The sequence below is a fragment of the Elaeis guineensis genome, chromosome 9, assembly GCF_000442705.2.
Source record: "Elaeis guineensis isolate ETL-2024a chromosome 9, EG11, whole genome shotgun sequence".
NCBI lineage: Eukaryota > Viridiplantae > Streptophyta > Magnoliopsida > Arecales > Arecaceae > Elaeis > Elaeis guineensis.
The window spans coordinates 39,026,868-39,045,203 of NC_026001.2; positions in this window are offsets into that span (position 1 = coordinate 39,026,868).

Consider the following 18,336-nt stretch of genomic DNA (forward strand, 5'->3'; position numbering starts at 1 on the left):
ACTTCTTTTATCTTCCATCTTGTTCGGCATCGGCGTTGTTTGTAATTTCTCATCTATTCTTGCTTTGAGTCATCATTTTATCAAACTTCTTTTGTCTTTTTCTTGTTCGATGTGATATTGTTTGAAGGTTCCTGGTCACCGTCGTGTCGATTTCCTTTTTGTTCATGACCATAGATTTTTTCGAGGCCATTTGAGTTTGATGCTTCCTCCCGGTGCTCGAGCTTGGGGGCCCGAACTTCTCGTTACCTTGAGGAAGTCGATTTTTCCTTAGTCTGTGTTGAGTTCCCTCTTAGCGATTGAGAGTTTTTGATAAGAGTCTCCTTCCTCATTGAGACAAGGTCCCTCGTGTCCTTGATGTAGTTTTTTTTTCCTTATCACTGGTGTAGTTCGTCGCTTTCTCTTTTTATCTCTCCTCTTCTTTTTATTTGGGTGAGGGTTTTTCCTCTGCTCTTAGCAGGGTTGTGGAGATGTAGAGGAGCTGTTGAGGAGGCTTTGCTCCTTATCGATCTTGAATGACCAGATCTTTGTTTGTGTCAGGGCGAGGTTCTCCTCCTGTCACCGACATAGTCAATCTCAGCTCATGTTAGGATGAGGTTCTCCTCCTATTCCTAACAGGGCTGTGGGGGCACGTAAGGGCGTTGCAAGGGCCTCTCCCCTCATCCAATCTCTGGATAACCTGGCCTTCGACTTTGCTTATGTTAGGATGAGGTTCTCTCCTGTTCCTAACATGGCTATGGGGGCACAAAAGGGCCATTGTAAGGGCTTCTCCCCCCATTCAGTCTTTTAAATAACCGGCCTTCGACTTTGCTCATGTTAAAATGAGGTTCTCCTCCTATTCCTAACATGGCTGTGGGGGCACATAAGGGCCGTTGTCAGAGCCTCTCCCTACATTCGGTCTTTAAATAATCGAGCTTTCGACTTTGCTTATGTTAGGATGAGGTTCTTCTCCTATTCCTAACATGGCTATGGGGCACATAAAGACCGTTGTCAGGGCCTCTCCCTCCATCCGATCTTTAAATAATCGAGTCTTCGACTTTGCTCATGTTAGGATGAGGTTCTCCTCCTTTTCTAACATGGCTGTAGGGGCACATAAGGGTCATTGTCAGGGCCTCTCCCCCATCTGATCTTTAAATAATCGGGCCTTCGACTTTGCTCATGTTAGGACGAGGTTCTCCTCTGTTCCTAACATGGCTGTGGGGGCACATAAGGACATTGTCAGGGCTTCTCTCCCTATCCGATCTTTAAATAACTGGGCCTTCGACTTTGCTCATGTTAGGATGAGGTTCTCCTCCTGTTCCTAACATGACTGTGGGGGCACATAAGGGCCATTGTTAGGGCCTCTCCCCCTATCCGATCTTTAAATAATCGGGTCTTCGACTTTGCTCGTGTTAGGATGAGGTCCTCCTCCTGTTCCTAACATGCTTAGTTTCGATTCTCAGAAGGAGCTACTCCTTGTCGTTTTGAGCTTATGCCAAAAGAAAAGATATGAAAATATGAAAGAAATTTTATTTAAGGAAAGTTATTGGTAATACATCCGTAGATTTTTTGAATCCCATAGCCGCAGAAGGTCTGCTCCCCATCGAGGTCCTCCTAAGATGGAGTTGATAATCCCAATCGAAGGTCGATCTTCAGGCTGCTCCTCCCTCCTTGGCGGCTCTGGCTATGGCAGGGCCCTCGACCGATCTTTCCTACCTTCAGGTCGACATCGAATGAATCTGTCAAATCGATCTCATCTGATGAGCTCCTCGATCTCATCTCGAAGCTGAATGCACTCCTCCGTGTCGTGGCCGTAGTCATGATGATAGAGGCAGAACTTGTTAGAATTGCATTTTTTGGGTGTGTGCGCATCCTTTCCGACCATGGCAGCTGCTCCCTAACCTCCATCAGTACTTGAGTTTTCGATGCATTGAGAGGGGTGTAGCTGTGGAATCTTCTCGGAGGAGAGCCCCACCAAACTCTGCGGTCTGGGCTTCTCTGCCTACATGCCCGGGGAGGAGTCTAGACACGCTTGTGTCTAGAGAGAGTTCGAGAACATGGCCGAGCTTCACTCGACCTTTTTCAACTACGGGCTTGCTGGAGTCTCCGCCTGCCACTCCTTCGCGGCCTCCTCATCCTTCATCTTGAAGGCTTCTTCTGCTCGAGCATATCCTTCGGTCTGAGCCAACAAATCAGTAAAGTCCCTGGGATACTTCTTTTTCAAAAAAATAAAAGATCATTCTTTTGAAGATCGCCCTTCAGGGCGGCCATCACGATCGATTGGTCCAAGTTCTGGACCTCCAACGCGGCGACGTTAAAATGATTGACGTAAGCTCGGATGGATTCTCCCACCTTTTGCTTGATGTTGATGAGGGACTCCGAACTTCTCCGGGGACATCGGCTGCTGACGAAATGAGAATGAACTGGTGGCTCATCTGATCAAAGGAGAAGATAATACCTGACTTCAGTGTCGAGTACCAATTTCTTACTGATCCCTTCAAAGTAGATGGGAAAGCTCAGCACAGGATGGCATCTGGTGCACCGTGGAGCAGCATCATTGTCCGAAAGGCCTCCAGGTGGTCAATCGGATCCGAGGTTCCGTCGTAGCTCTCGAATTGGGGGAGCTTGAAGTTCGACGAGATTGGCTCCTGCATGATCATTTGAGAGAAAGGAGGGTCAGTGCAGATGTCCTCACCGTAAGCAGTGGGAGCATGGTGGAGCTCTTCGATCCATCGATTCATCTCCCAAAATTTTTGATCCAGGAGGTCTTCTCAACTGCGAGTCTCGAGGGTCTTCTGGTGGAATGGAGGTAGGAACTCTCTGAGGGTGGAATCATAATTGGATGGTGGGCTCTCCGCCTTTTGCTTCCCCTTCCCGGGGAAGACGGGGCGACTTGCCTAAGTGGCCTGCCCGATCGTCAGATTCTGAAACTCTGATGATGCTCTTTTTAGCCGCACTGATACCTGTGGCTGCTGCAGCTGCTGCTGCATGGCCTACACTACTTCGGTGATGCCCCTGACCTGCTGAACCAGCAAATCAAACTGCTCCATGCCGACTGCCATTGTCGGAGGAGGAGGAGCCTGAAAAATTGGAGACGAGGCTGGAGTTTGTGGAGCTCACTGAGATCTGGCCGCGGAGGCTGTGGATCGCCTGGTGGATGCCTTTCGAGGAGGCATCAGGTGGAGATCTGATGGGAGAAGGAGAAGAAGATGTTGGAGAAGGTGGCCGAAGACAATCCCGTTGAGCACTCCTTTAAGAACATGGGTACTGCGAAGACACAGTCGCCCTTCCTGTAGCGCCAATTCTATTGGTGCAGAATTCCACCAACGTCGGAGAAGCTGGAGTTGAGATGATCGCGTCTGCCATCGGGACCTGTAAGGAAAGTTTAAATCGGAGTTGGGTGTGCTCTAGCAAGACCCTCCGATGCTCAAGTCAGTACTCTGCTTCAACAGAAATGGAGTGCTCGAGTGAGAATTTTAGCAGAGTTTTGAGATAGAGTTTTGAGCTTAGAGAAGAATGTATCTGGAGGTCTCTTTTTATAGACGAAGAGCGTAACTGATTGACAGCGACATCTGTAACCGCCTGGTAGTGGGCCGTTCAGGGCCACATGGAGTTTGTTACAGAGAGTAGTGGCATCAGGGGGCCGTTCAGGGCCACGTGGAGTTTGTTACGGAGAGTGGAGTGGTGTCCGTTGTTGTGACTTGCCAAAGAATGGTGGAGCCATGTGGAATCCATTACAGAGTATGGAGTGGAGTAGTGGCCATTGTCGTGACTTGCCAGAGAGTTCAGATCTGTCGGCTGAAGCTCGACTGGGATGTCTAATGGAGCAGAATGGCTCTCTGTCTCATCAATCCAGGAGAAGCTCGGATGTTTTTGAGGTTGCGATGGGTCTACTATTGTTGGGTGCCTAGAGTGCTGATGCTGCAGGTGAGAACCATCTGCTGTAGAAGCTCGGATGGGGACTTTCTGTTGGAAAAGTCCGAATTCATGAGGAATCCGATAAAGGGTCAACCGGCAGTGGACTTCGGATGGCATTGGGGAGGTTCGTCCGCTGGAGGAGTCTGGAGGATTCTGTGGAAGTCCGGTTGGTGTTGTTGAAGTCCGACTGACACTATTGAAGGTTAATGGCTGGGGAGGTGCGGCAGACACCAGAGATGGTCGGCCATTGTAGAAATCCAGCTGCTGGAGTCCATCTGTTGTAGAAGTTCGTTCGAAATTCATCCGCTATGAAAGTTCAGATGGAGTCCGATTCTTGTAGAAGGCTGAAAGGAGGTCGCTTATTATAGAAGCTAGATCGAAGATCAGTTATTGTGGAAGCTCGGAGTAGTGACCTGACTGGTGGAGCCTGTCCCATTGTAGAAGCTCATCTGGGATCCGTCCACTGTAGGAGCTCGACTGAAGTCTGCCTGAGCTCGATTGAAGTCTGCTTGCAATAGAAGTTCGAAAGAAATTTATTTACAGTAGATGCTCGGATGAGATTCGCTTACAGTAGAGATCCGGAGTAGACCGCCTGCAGTAGAAGTTCAGAGTAGACCGCTCGTAGTAGAAGTTTGGAATAGACCGCTCGTAATAGAAGTTTGAAGTAGATCGCTTGTAGTAGGAGTTCGACTAAAATTCAGTTCTCATAGGAGCTCGGATGGAATCCGAAAGGTGGTCAACCGTCATAAAAACTTGGATGGAATCTGGTTACTGTAGAAATCCCATTGTCGAAGAAGGTCAGACACTGACGAAGTCCGAAAGAAATTCAGAGTAGAGTCATCCATGGTCGAAAGAAGTCTGGAAGGGATTTTGTGAATAGTCGATCACTATAGAAAATCGATCGATAGCGGAGTTCAGAGGGTATTTGGAGAAATCCGATGGATGAATGGAGAAGCTCATGATTGGAGAAGCCCAGATAGCATTATGGAAGCTCGAACGGTCGAGGGAGTTTGAAAAGACACCACACAAGATCGAAAGCCGAAAAAGCTCTGGAAGGGTCGGCCTTTTACAAACTTTGGCTGGGGGTATTTCATACCCAACAATCTTGATGATCGATCATTCTAATTGTCTGAATCAGAAGAGTTTTGGTCCATCGAAAGGAGTTTCGATGATGTCGATGATGAGATCATGACATATCTCATTACCATACGAAAATGAACATAACTGTGTCTCACAAACAAGAGTTAGGGTCTGGATGTCATCAATTGAGCTAGTCCAGCTCGATTGATTTGGATTAGATTCAATTAGGTTCAAGAAAATCGTGCTAGCACATGATTGAGCCTAACTTTCTCCTCGTGTAATCTTTTCTATCTCGACTGAGCCAAATATGATTTGACTCACTCAGAGAATCTTGAGAAGGTTTCTCTCAGTCTGACTGGAGCCAGTCTAGCTCAAAAAAGTTTTGTCTTAATTCATGAGATGAATTTAAGACAACACCTGCCAATTTCTATCACCTGCCATTTTCATTTTAGGACATCGATCAAATATTGACTTATGGATCTTGAACTGAAGGCTACTTGGCAAGAGGTCATTAGAGAGTTTTTGTGGAGTGTTCACCTGCTAAATTAGGCCTCAAAGTGGGTGCCAAGATCAGATTGGGCGTGCACCCCAAGTGGATAAGGATAGAGTCCCATGAGATGAGGACTCTATGCCTTGATCGACTCAAACTGTTGGGCGCCAATCTCACTGTGTTTATCTAGTGTTGGCACCAACAATAGGAGGGTTTGGTGAGGTTCTTATCTGATATGATCAAATAACATCACTCCATCAATCAAAATTTTTTCAGAATTAATTAAAATTTTTTGATTGGTCGAATGATGTGGCACAGCAAGGTCTATTTAAACCCTATCTACGCCTAGGGTTTAGAGTCTCTACTCAATACCCAGCAAAAGCTTGATATTCCTCCACTTCTCCATATCTCATTTGGGCCTCCCTCTCCCCTCTTCATGTCCAAGAAGTTGAGCATCCATCTAGTGCTTGTCCAAGGCGTGGTGGCTCCCTGATCAGAAAGCTGCAGAGATTTGTCGAGAAGCTGCTGCTCCAGCTTCAGAAGATCTTTTGAAGATCTTCTAGATCAGATGTAGATCTGATTTTTGGAGTAGAGATTTGCAAGGGAAAGATGATCTAGATCCTACTTGAGTGGATATTGGTAGAGGTCAGGCGACTGCGTGGCTATTTTTGAACCTCAGGTATTGCTGCGATCATCTATAGGGTAATCTAGTTACCCTAGAGATATTTCTCTAATCCTTAAGTTTTAGATTTAATTTTAGATTAAATATCAGATAATAAGAATTAGATCTAATAGACCTTAGATCTAAAATAAAGTAGGATAATTTTTTTAGAAAATATTCCACCCCAGATCTCATTAGATCTGGAAGATCCTACAAGGAAAAAGATGATTTTTCATTCATTAGGTTCTTTCACCTGAGCTATGATACTGTAGTTGTCACAATACAGCTGGACAGGACCATCAATAGAAGGTACAACTCCTAGCTCGATAATGAACTTTCACAACTACACCACCTCCTTTGCAGCATCTGATGTAGCAATGTATTTCATTTCGCATATAGAATCGGCCACAGTATGTTGCTTGATACTTTTCTAGCAAACAGCTCCTCCATTCAAGAGAAATACGTAGCCCGACACGCTTTTGCTGTCATCATAATTTGACTGAAAATTGAAATCAGTATATCCCATAAGTTTCATATCAGAATCTCTATAGATAAGCCATTGGTCTTTAGTATTTCTCAAATACTTAAAAATTACTTTTGCAATCTTCCAATGCTTCTCATCCAGATTTGACTGGTACCTACTCACTACCCCTAGTGAATAGGCCATATCTGATCTCGTACATATCATAGCATACATGATAGATTCCACTGTTGAAGCATATGGTATTCTACTCATGCGCTCTCTTTCCTCAGGAGTTGTCAGACAATCCTTCTTGGAAAGAGTAATTCCATGGCCTATCGGAAGATAGCCTTTCTTGAAATTATCCATGTTGAATCGCTTCAACAAGATGTCAATGTACGTGGATTGAGACAATCCAAGCAACCTTCTAAATCTATCCCTATAGATCTTCATTCCTAGGATGTAGGATGCTTCTCCCAAATCTTTCATGGAGAACTGTGATGATAATTATAGCTTTACATTCTGCAAAGCTGGGATGTCATTTCCTAGTAACAGTATATCACCATATACAGCACAAGAAAAATGACCACAGAATCGAAAGTCCATTTGTAGACGCAAGGCTCTTCTCCATTCCTAACGAAGCCATATGTTTTGATTACTTTATCAAAACATATATTTCAACTCATCAATGTCTGCTTAAGTCCATAAATTGATCTTTTCAACTTGCACACTTTCGACTCATCTGTGGATGTGAACCCTTCAGATTGTATCATATACACCTCTTCTTCTAGCTCTCCATTAAGAAAAGTGATTTTGACATCCATCTGCTAGATCTCATAATCTAAGTGTGCAGCGACAGCAAGCATAATCTGAATGGACTTGAGCATTATCACAGGAGAGAACGTCTCATCATAGTCAATACCATAACGTTGACGGTAACCTTTAACAACTAGACAAACTTTATAGGTCTCTATCTTTCCGTCTGCTCTTTTTTTTCTCTCTTAAAAATCTATTTACACCCTATGGGTTTTATCTCTTCGGGTGGATCAACTAGTGTCCAAACACTATTGATCTCCATGGACTCCATCTCGGACTTCATGGCCTCAAGCCATTTTTGAGAGTCAGGCCTTTGCATGGCCTCTATATAGGTGATCGGATCCTCATCGTTCTCATCAAGTTCAATAGGATCATAGTCCGAGATCAGAAAACTGTAGTATTTGTCTGACTAATACGGTACTCTATTGGATCTTCTTAATGGTGTCTCTACTGGCTCCGAATTTGATTCACCAATCGAACCCAATTCTTTATGTGTCGGTCCTTTCACCTCATGAACTTCATCAAGTTTAATTTTACAGCCATTAGCTCCTTCACCAAAGAACTCCTTTTTCAAAAAGACTGTCTGGCTGCTAACAAACACCTTTTGTTCTGCAGCGAGGTAGAAGTAGTACCCTTTAATTTTCTTTGAGTACCCTACGAACAAGCATCTATTGAACTTCGGTCCAAGCTTATCTATTTTTAAATGCTTGACATAAGCTGGACATCTCCAGACCCTAAGATGTGAGAGCACCGACTTACGTCTAGTCCATATCTCATATGAAATTTTATCGACAGACTTGCTGGGCACTTTATTCAAAATATAGCAGGCAGTCTCTAGAGCATATCCCCAAAAGGATATTGGCAGATTGAAAAAGCTCATTATGGATCTGATCATGTTTAACAAGGTTCGATTCCTCCTCTTAGACACACCATTATGTTGTGGTATTCCAGGAGGAGTCCATTGTGAGAGAATTTTATTCTCTTCTAAATATGTCAGAAACTCACTGGTGAGGTATTCACCTCCTCGGTCTGATCGAAGGATCTTAATACTCTTTTCAGTTTGTTTCTCTACTTGAGTATGGAATCGTTTAAATATTTCAAATAATTTTGACTTATGCTTCATAAGATAGACATACCCATATCTCGATAGGTCATCTGTAAACGTAATGAAGTAGTAGCATCCTCCTCTGGTACTTATGTTCATAGGCCACATACATCAGTATGCATTAGACCTAGGACATCACTGGCTCTTTCACCTTTTCCTTTAAAAGGTGACTTAGTCATCTTACTAAGTAGACAAGATTCATAGGTAGGCAATGATTCACAATCATCTATTTCAAGGATACATTCCTTGATCAACCTATCAATCCTATTCTTGTTCACATGACCAAGCCTACAATGCCAAAGGTAGGATTTGCCACATTATCTATTTTGGAATGTTTACTAGGTGTGTACATTATACTAATAGGCCGTGATATTATGTATATACCATGTTTTAATTGTCTACGCATAATTGTAGTATCATTCATAATGATATCACAAAAATCATCCTTTATTATAAACTTGTAACCAAGTTTGGCCAAAAGGTCTACAGAGATGACATTCATCATAAAGGAGGGACAATAATGATAATCATCTAACATGATACTACTGAACTCGAAGATAAGCTGTAAAGTTTTCAAGGCCAGAACTAGAACAAGGCTTCCATCTCCAACATTAAGGAACCGCTCGCCCTCTCAAAATTTTTTACTTACCTATAGTTCTTGCAACAAATTACATATTTTAATAGAACTTCTGGTATCCAATACCCAGGTAGTAGTATTACAAATAGAGAAATTATAAGATGTTATCATATAAATACCTTGTGAAGCAACCGCTTGCCTCTTTCTCTTGTTCTTAGGCCTGTTTGGATCAAGGGTGGCTATATAAGCAGGATAATTTCTTTTTCAATGACCCTGCTTTTTACAGAAGAAGCACTCTACCTAGCTCTTGTCAACTTTTGACGGTTTGCTCTGTTTGAGATCGACGGTATGAGATTTTTGTATATTTTTCTTCTTTCTTCTCCTAGAGGATCGACGCCCTGCAGATGAACCTCTCACTAAATTCACTGGCTCTTTTTGGAGCTGGTGATCCCTCTCAAAAGTCTGTAATAACCCTAGCAAATTATGATAGTTTACTGCAGGCTTCATCATTCTATAATGACTGAAAAAGGGTAGGTAGGATTTCGGTAGCGAATTAAGGATAGCATCCTTGCCTAACTGTTTATGCAACGGAAAGCCAAGTTTGTTAAGACGTTCAATTTGCTCAATCATGTATAATACATGATCGGTGACTGAAGCTCCCTCTCGCATACGAACATTGAACACCACGCAGGAGGTTTTATGTCTGTTCGCATCCTCAGAGGTGTCGAAGGACCCATTCAATATTTGAATCATCTCATCAGACTGCGCATCCTCAAACTTACAACTAAGTTCATCATTCATAGTTGCCCTCATCACGCAACGCACAGTCGTGCGATCATTAAGCCACTTCATGTAAGTGTCTCTCGCAGCACGAGAAGCATTGGCTATAGGTTCTTCAGTTGCCTGATCCATAAGGACATACAAAATTCTCTCATGCTCCAACACAATCTTCAACTTTTGATACCAGCTATCGAAGTTAGGTCTGATGAGCTTGTCGCTGTCCAACAGTGAATGGAGGGATAGTGTGTTGGCCATAACTGAAAAAAAAAATATTAGCCTATTAGTATATGAATTATTTTTTTTTATTTTTTAATCCTGAAGATATGGATTTTAGTCTAAAGGTTCTCTCACTATTTTTTGCGAATTGATAGCCTCTACCTCCAACTCGAGGAATTACATTAATTCCTTAGCGGGTACTAGAATCTATACAGACTGTATTTAGGTCCGAGTGTGGCTCGGCCAACCCTAGTGCATCCATGAGTAGGTTCATAACTAATTATTTCTCCAAACAACTTCTAGCATTGGGTATTGCCCCAGACATCCCTTCAGCAGACGTGTGGCACCTCCACTGAAAATCCTGGTTAGGTCCAACCATTAACAAGAAATACCAAGTGCATCTAACAAATGGATGTCCAGATCTGAGTGTTGCTTGGCCAACCTGAGCATTGACCTGAAAGTACATTATGATGGTCATATGATGAATGACAATTACAATATGTAATAGACACCAGGCGTGTGGCGCCTCTAATGCCTATTTAAAATATTGGACTCATTATCACACACCTTAATAGAAGGCAATGACCAAATTATCTCATAATTTTATCACTTTATGGATCCAATAATTTAGAGGATTTGATTTCATTGACCTGAGAATAAGAGAAGAAGTCGACCTGCAAGTTGCAAATCCTTCCACTGACTTCACCAAGTCATGTAAAGGATTAAATATAAGCTGGTTTAAAGATACCTAAATTAGTCACACTGATTCACCTTAGTGGCATGGGTCTGCACCAATCGACTAGTGATCTAATCAAAGCATAATCTACCATGTTGGTCAGGTAAGTGAGATCAATGGGAGGGATCTGTCCTTAACTCACCATAGACACATCTAGGTGAATAGCTCCCAATTAAAAATCACTTGATCCTACCAAACTTATCTTAGACACAAACTGGTTAATTAGTTTTGATTTAGCACACCAAAAGATTCGGACTCAACAACGGAGCCATAATCAAGGTCTATTTATTAGGGTCAAACACATGGACTTGATCAAACTTCAACTATTAAGATTGATTTAGAGAAATACTGACCTAATCTAATTCAACACTTGATTAGATTTAATTAATTTCTCTACTTAGTTCATATGTGTTCCTAACCCTAGGTCTAACCCATTAAAAGGACCTGATTCATGCTAACCCTTTGCTCATCATATTATGTGGTGTCTGAATGATCTTCAATTCTCAATTCTAGATCATTCAAATTTAATTCAAAATTAAGTATGTGAAACGTGTGTTTCAGTTTGTAGAACTATTCTACAAAGATTTTAAGTGAAGCATACCATATATTTCAATACATAAAAATAAATTTTCATAATATGTTTAACAATTAAACATACATAGGTATGATCTAAACTTTATTTATACATCTCATATATCATGATAACTTTTAGATCAATACCAATTATATCATATGTAACATATAATTTAGATCTAAAATAATTTTATATCTGAATTTTATCCTATTATAATGAATCATAAATTACTTTAGATCTAATCTAAATATATTTATGATCAAAATAATATATAAAAATCTGTTCATTTTTTTTTTCATGAAACTGGATCACAATGACACCCCTACACGTCATAAGAGAATCCATCGAATAGACAAAAGAGAGATTAATCTTTTCAATCTCTTATGATCGAACAATCTAATGATGTCATCAATCTGAGTACTAGGCTACTAAGATCTGAAATCTAATTTTATATATAATTACATCAACATGCAATTATTGATAAAACTATTTTATGTTATGAACATATCCTTGATCTCATCAATTATGTTCTTCATTTAATCTAATTAGATTTGCTGTATCATATACATCATATCAAATCTAAAACTTATCTTATACTGATTATAAAATATTAATTTTAGATTTGATATCAAATAAAAAAATAATTAGATATAAATATGAATGTATAAGAAATTAATTTTTGATAAAATCTATTTTCACGCAGTACTAAATTATGATAGGATTCAGATCTAAATATCCATCGAAATGGATCTAATTTAAATCTAAAATAATCTTCACTTCATAAAAAAATAAAAATAAAATTTTATTAAAATAAATTTAAAATAGATTTTTAATTTATATTATTTTTCATTAAAAATTCAACAATAGCAGAATTCTGTTAAAATAGATTTATAACAACCTTAATCAACCATTGATTAGGCACCTCAAATCCAATCAAAATTAGATCAAAAATTTTATAAAAATATATTAAATGAGATTTAATATCATACCAAAAATTTTAATTATATCTTATATAAAGGGAGAGATATAGAAGATGAAGGATCTCTCTCTTCACACGCCTGTCTCTCTCTCTTTTTCTCTTCTCTCAATTTGATTTATTTGCTATTCTATTTTCTTCTATCATCCATAGATAGAGACCCTCTCTATTTATAGATGATTCTCATGATCCAATGAGAGGAGGACTCTTTATTCAAATTTGATTTGAATTCATCCAATACTCATGAAAGAAGGACTTCTATATAAGATATAATTGTCATCACTTATGATATCCACTTTGCACCTACTCCCACACCCACTTGGGACACCCCAAATAAGCACCAAACTAATTTTTGGTCATACTTCATGAGTGGATATTATCAGTGCAAGTAGAAATACTCATATCTCATCCAAAATAGGTCCGATTCGAATCCGATTCGAAGTCGGTTCGAAATAATTTCGAAAGGCTGTCAATCCTAAACTCTTTAAGATTTTTATATCAAGTTTAACTTAGATTTTAGATTTATTTAAGTCTAATTAATTTAGATCTAATATAAAATTAATTAATACTTAAATCTAATCTTTCATATATTTTATGGATCATAGATAGAAATTATTCATCTCCAGGATGAAACCTGAACCTCATGTGTAGTGCTAACTAGACATAGTTAACTCTTCAATTCTATTTAACTCATAACTCACTTCTCAATTAAGTTAGCTTATATATTCAATCAAGTCAAGTACTTTCAGATTGGACATCTAAACATAGGTCAATTCCTTTCTACTTTGTCTGACTTGTGTGCGTGACTCCACAGGTTCAAACACTAAGCTGGTAGCACAGAAACTAATTTCTGTACTAATCAAAATATAATCTAGCAATAGTTTCTGACGTCCAGATATGTCAAATTATCGCAAAAGAATATTCCAGAATCCATACTCATGGTTATCACATAATTCATCCTTTTGACCCTAGATGCTCTAGGATGGTCTCAGGTTAACTATCAACCGAGATTGCTTCATTCATATTGTATTTCAACCTTTCAAATACATCTTATGGATTACTCTGGCCAAGACTTTACTAAATTGAAATACAGCAATACATCAACTCTAATAATTCGGAGGGGTCAATCCCATCTTGATCTAAATACAGACTTCGCAAGTACTTAACTGTATCCAGTAGCCTTCCATCATTGCATTAAAAATTCAGATAGTTCAGCACCAAAGTACAGTGAGTTACTTACAAGTCACTATGGTGATCTCAGATCTGAAGGATATTTATTTTCATGTATTTCGTGAGCAGCTCTTGATAGCAGAACGCTCAGCAGGTGAGTCACTTATTCAGTGATGATGTACCCTTACATCTCACCTGTATGCCATATCAGTGTCACCACACTCTTTGATTAAGAGGACAACCAACCCATATGGCACACAACAACTTTCACTCGATAAATGTCATCATCCCGTAATGACATATCATTTGGTCGCGAACTTGTTTAAGAACTATACGATAAATTTTCTTTTTATCGTACACTAGCATAGTTCTAGAGACTTCATCATAGTACAAGAGTTCAAAGAAGATGTCACTTTATGATGAAAAATATCAAAATAACTATTATTCAATAATCAATAATTCATATACAACGATGAACTCAATCATCACATGATTGATTTTAGGATACAATTCCCAACACTTACCTTAAGATAATGGCCACTTGAGTTCAAGACCACATCCAGAGTACTAGATTTCTTCTCTACCTAGTTTGATGGCAATAGAGTATCTTCATCAGCTCCCGAGCAAGGTGATGTTCATGAAGAGCAGAGTCACCTCTTTGCACCTTCTTTGCCAGCATGATGTAGTCTTCTTCGATCCCAGGCGAGGAGGCCCTTGCTTTGACTCTTGCCGATAGGGTTGGCGCCATCAGGAAAAGTGGTAGCGATGCCAAATGAGGCAGGGACAGGGTCTGCTAAAGAGGTGACAAAGTCAAAGCTAGGATCGACTCTGGAGTAGCCAAAAAAGCTAACCTTAACAGAAGTGAAATAATGACCTCGAGTGCATCATCGATCTTTATAGAGTCAATGCTTTGTAAGACTTGGTGTGGTGCTCCCAAGCTTTGGGAGGCCACAGAAGGAGTTAGAATGTTGGCTCTAGGAGGTTAGGATCGGTTTGGATCCTAGGGCTAGAACAGGAGTGGTCCTAGGGTGGAGGTGGTGCGTAGTAAGGAACCAGAGCTAGAGCTGAAGCTGTAGAGGAAAGAGTAGATTTAGGGTGTTGGTCGACTCAGACTGAGATTGGATCGACTAAGTCATTGGTGGATCAACTCAGTCCTAGTCTGGGTCGACTATGTCTCAGAGAAATAGAAAACATGCTTCTCGAAAAAACTAACACGAGATGCAGGTTAGATGACTCAGTGCCAGTTTGAGTCAACTAAGTCTTAGATTAGTCGAATCAGTATCGTGGGAAGAGCAGTACGGATCTTTTATTTGGATCTAGGATTGGATTTTGATCCTAGGATCTTAAAGCCTAGCTTGATATATCTTAAGGGGGCTAACCAAGGGTTTGGACTAAAATTAAGTCCAAAGGATGAGAGCATGTGAGATATGGATGTACATGAGCTCGATGAGTGCTTTCATGTATTGGGTTAGCCTAGGAAGTTTTTTTGATTCGGATCATTGAACCCATTGTATTGGTACATATACAAGTCATTATAATACCAAGGTAGAGATGGAATAAATATTGAGCTTTATCTCCTGAAACCCTAGCCACCATCTCTCTCTATTGCTCTCTCTCTCTCACGTTCTCATCCACGATCCAATCCAGGTTCTACATTCTCTTTATTTTCTTCTTCAAATTTTCTACATTAACACCCAAATCCACACTAGACATCGGTTCGTAGCTGGTATCGAAGAGATACCAGGTTCTAACAATTGATATCAAAGCTCGATTGAGCATGGAGGAGGAAGAAGAGAAGATCAAGAAGTTATCTGCAACAGAGGATTAGCAACAAGGTTTCAAATCTAGGATTTGTGAGGAAGAAATCTGGGGGCTACTGGCCACAATCTCCTATTAGATATTTTTCGGATCCATCTTGTGTTCTATTGTGATTGGGTTTGATCATGGAAAGTAGCGGGGTAAAAGTTGGATTTGATAAATTTGATAGGTAGGAGAGTTTGACCATATGGAAGATAAGGGTGGAGGATTTGTTGATACAGATAGGATTGGATTCGATCTTTGAGGATAGGTCAGAGGAGATGAATGATAAGAAGTGGGTATTCTTGAAGAAAATGGCATGTGCCATGATTAGGACTTGTCTGTCAGATGAGGTGTTACATAGCATGTTAGAAAAGAGATCACCGAAGGGTCTATGGTCAAGATTACACATATTGTACATGAAGAAGAATATATGTAACAAGTTGATGCTGAAGAAGTAACTGTACAGCCTTCAGATGTAGGAGGGTAAGGATGTTGTGGGACATATTCAGCAGTTCGACCAGATGAGCATGGATTTACTCAATATTGGGGTAAAGTTTAAAGAGGAAGACAAAAGCTTACTGTTGTTGTGTTCACTATTTGAAAGATTCGATCCGTTGGTGACGACGCTGCTATATGGTAAGAAGACACTGATGTACGAGAAGATCATTTCAGTGCTCAAGTCCAACAAGCAGCAGGAATAGATGACGAAGAGGAAGGTCTTCCAAGAGAGTCTTGTGGTTTCTGAGAGGCCCAGGAGAGGAAAGAAGAAGATGAGCAGGTGGGGCAGAGATAGTCCCAAAAAGATAGTAAGGAGGCTAGGAAGTGCTACAGGTGTTGTGTAGCAAGATATTTTAAGTGGGAGTGTCTGCTTAGGAAAAAGAAAGGAGAAAGAAATAGCTCGGATTCCATTGGTTTAGTCATTGAGTCAAAAGAGTTGGATGAGCTTTTGGTGGTTTCAGAGGAGTCCATGGGATGCGGTGTATCTGAGATGGCTTTATAGAGATCCATGGAGTGCAGAGGGTCTGAAGAGGTGGCGACGGTGTTTGAGGTGCAGTGGCAGGCCTAGTAGGATAGTGTTGGGTGGTTGGCCTCGGATGACTCGATTATAAAGTCGGGTACTTCATGGCATCAGGGGGATTTCAGGTTTAGGTGGAGATTAGATAGAGGTGGCTTCACAGATGGAGAGGGATATGGCATGAGTTTCAGAGCAGACATGGCTCTGAGGAGATCGTGTCAGGGTATGCCGTGAGTATGGCACAGGAATGCTGTAGATTCTCCAAAGAAATCTAGGGTAATAGTTGATGCGGCTGTCAAACAGAAGAGTGCCTACAAACTCCAGGATAGTGCTAAGAAGCAAGCCAGGATCTTCAGTGATGGAGGGGGCCATCCCAAAGGCCTCAAAGGAAGTTTAACAATTGAAGAGGATTGGCAGAGGCAAGGGGGTCCACACAAGGGATTGTCAGAGTGCGCATCGATAGTAGAATCATGTGGGAGGATATTGTCAGGTGTGCCAAGACTTAGGCGCACTAAAATGAAGATTATAAGAGTTGGTGTGGTGCTCCCAAGCCTTGAAAGGCTACAAAAGGAGTCAGGGTGTTGGCTCCGGGAGGTTAGAATTAGTTTGGGTCTTAAGACTTGGATAGGAGTAGTCCTAGGGTGGAAGTGGTGTGCAGTTCTCCATGGGCTCGAGGTTCAGATGATAAGAACTTCGAGGGGCTTGGTTAGGGCTCCAGATACTTGGAAACACAAGGTAGAGCAAGGAATCAGAGCTAGGGCTGAAGCTGCAGAAGAAAGAGAAGATTTAGGGTGTTAGTCACTTAGACGAGACTAGATCAACTAAGTCACAGGTGGGTCGACTTAGTCTCAGTCTGAATCGACTATGTCTCAAAAAAATAAAAGACAAACTTCTCAAAAAAATTAGTATGGTATGCAGGTTAGTCGACTCATTACTAGTCTGAGTCGACTAAGTCTTAGGTTAGTCGACTCGGTTTGAGACTAGATCGACTCAGTGTTACGGACAGAGCAGTAAGAGTTTTTGGTTTGGATTTAGGATTGAATTTTGATTCTAAGGTCTTAAGATCTAGTTTGATAGGTCTTAATGGGGCTAACCAAGGATTTGGATTGAGATTAAGTCCAAGAGATGAGAACATATGAGACATGGGTGTATATGGGCTCAGTGAGTGCTTTCATGTATTGGGTTAGCCTAGTGAGTTTTTTGAGCTCGGATCATTGAACCCGTTATATTAGTATATATACAGGTCATTGTAATACCAAGGTATAGAAGGAATAAACATTGAGCTTTTTCTTCTGAAACCCTAACTGCCATATCTCTCTTTCTCTCTTTCTCTCACATTCTCATCCATGATCCAATCCAGGTTTTTGCATTCCTTTGTTCCCTTATTTAGGTTTTCTAGATTAACACCCAGGTCCACGCTAGACATCGATTCATAGTTGGTATCGGAGAGGCACTAGGTTCTAACATGCTAGAGGTACTAATTGATCGAGTAGGAGCCAACGAGGCTGGAGGAGCTAGAGTAGAAATCATCATCCTGAACTCCTACTTTTTCAATGAGGGCTCTCCCCCGGACAAGCCTGGACTCATCTTCAAGGCCAACTTGATTGAATCTAAAGTCAGCCTCATAACTACAAAATTAAGGAGAAGGGATCAGTGCAAAAGCTAGAAATAAGACAACGCAATCTACTTAGTCAAAGTATCGACTGTACCTCAAGAAAATGTCAAGCTAATACCAATTTCATAAAGCATCTGCTCAATTGCCAATTCCTTCAACTCTGGTACTTTGACATGGAGTAGAGTATGATAATCCTTTTCATCCTCAGCATGGACCGACTTCTCTTTATTTAGATAAAATCGAGGATGACCCCAAATCTAGTTGAAACCCCAGGGAAGATCAAAAGAAATAAAAAAATGAATAGCTTTTCTAGCCATGGACTGAAGAAGGGAACCCCATGATGAATTTACATCCGAACTGAGAGAGAAATA